The sequence below is a fragment of the Cricetulus griseus genome, chromosome 9 (genome assembly GCF_003668045.3).
Source record: "Cricetulus griseus strain 17A/GY chromosome 9, alternate assembly CriGri-PICRH-1.0, whole genome shotgun sequence".
Lineage (NCBI taxonomy): Eukaryota > Metazoa > Chordata > Mammalia > Rodentia > Cricetidae > Cricetulus > Cricetulus griseus.
Genome location: NC_048602.1, coordinates 20,851,963 through 20,853,216, shown reverse-complemented (window position 1 = coordinate 20,853,216; position 1,254 = coordinate 20,851,963). Strand labels below are relative to the sequence as shown.

Here is a 1,254-nt window from a genome sequence, read left to right as displayed (position 1 = left end):
AATCGCATTGCGCAAGGAGATTGCGCACGGGTTGGGGGGGGGTTGTTGTGGTGAGAGTGGTTTTTTTCTTCCCTGAGATAAGAGACAGGGTTTTTCTGTGTAACACACCTGGCTGCCCTAAAACTCTCTGTAGACTAAGCTTCCTCTGACTCACAGAGATCCACCCGTCTCTGTGCCTCCCGACTGCTGGGATATGAAAGACTGTGCCAGCACCGACTAGAATCCAAGTCTTTTTTTTTTTTTTTTTCGAGACAGGGTTTCTCTGTGTAGCTTTGAGGCTATCCTGGCAGTTGCTCTGTAGACCAGGCTGGACTCAAACTCACAGAGATCCGCCTGCCTCTGCCTCCCGAATGCTGGGATTAAAGGCGTGCGCCGCCAACGCCTGGCTGTGTGAATGTTTTGACTGCATGTATTTTTGCACAAGCCTGGTGCTTGCTATGAGTGGATGCTAGCCACCATGTTGGTACTGGGAACCAAAGTTTCCTTCTCTGCAAAGCAATCATTGTTTGCTTGTTTGCTTGTATGGAATGCTTCACGAATTTGCATGTCATCTTTGCACAAGGGCCGTGCTAAACTTCTCTGTGTCATTCCTTTTAATCTATGTGCTGCCAAAGTGAGCGTGCAACCATTTATCTTAAACAAGGAACCATCCCCTGGGCACACACTGCTTGGGGACCAGTCCATATAGGAACCAACGAGGTCTCCTAAAGTTTGCTGCTGCCTCTGGAGTCACTCCAGGTGCTGGCTGTTTCAAGCCCGGAACCTTCACTAACTGGGTACCAACAGCTTTCAGGGAGCCATGTTTCTGGAGGTGACAGATCCCAGGGCTGACCACCAGCTCCTTACAGAGGCATCTTATCTCAAACTTCCCACCATTTTTCTGGTTAACAGAGCTTCTCCTTCAGGCTGTGTGCGAGTTTCCATCCCATGCCGCAACACAGGATTTCTTTCGGTTGGCATGATGTATTGCATGGTGACCCAGGAAGTTCTCTGAGTGCCTGGCACCATTTCCCATGAGCACACACAAGAATTTATGGATGAACTCCATTTCCAGACACCAGGAGGCAATGAAGAAGGAAGAGCAGGCTGCTGCTGTAAATAGTAGGCTCGGACCAAGGACTAGATGCTGAAGGGTGTGAGCCAAGGCCAGTTCCGAAGATAAGACTTTACCGCACTTATCATAGTTTCCTAGAAATGGTAAAGTTGAAAATACTTATATTTCATTCCTAGCGTTCTATACATTTTGGTGGGAGG

At 48.5% G+C, this 1,254-nt stretch overlaps 1 non-coding gene across 1 annotated transcript; it reads right to left on the bottom strand.

The window, feature by feature from the left end:
- Positions 1-516: 516 nt before the first annotated feature.
- Positions 517-619, bottom strand: LOC113832153. Its single transcript, XR_003487943.1, has one exon. It is a non-coding gene; the product is annotated as a U6 spliceosomal RNA (small nuclear RNA).
- Between the last annotated feature and the right edge of the window lie 635 nt (positions 620-1,254).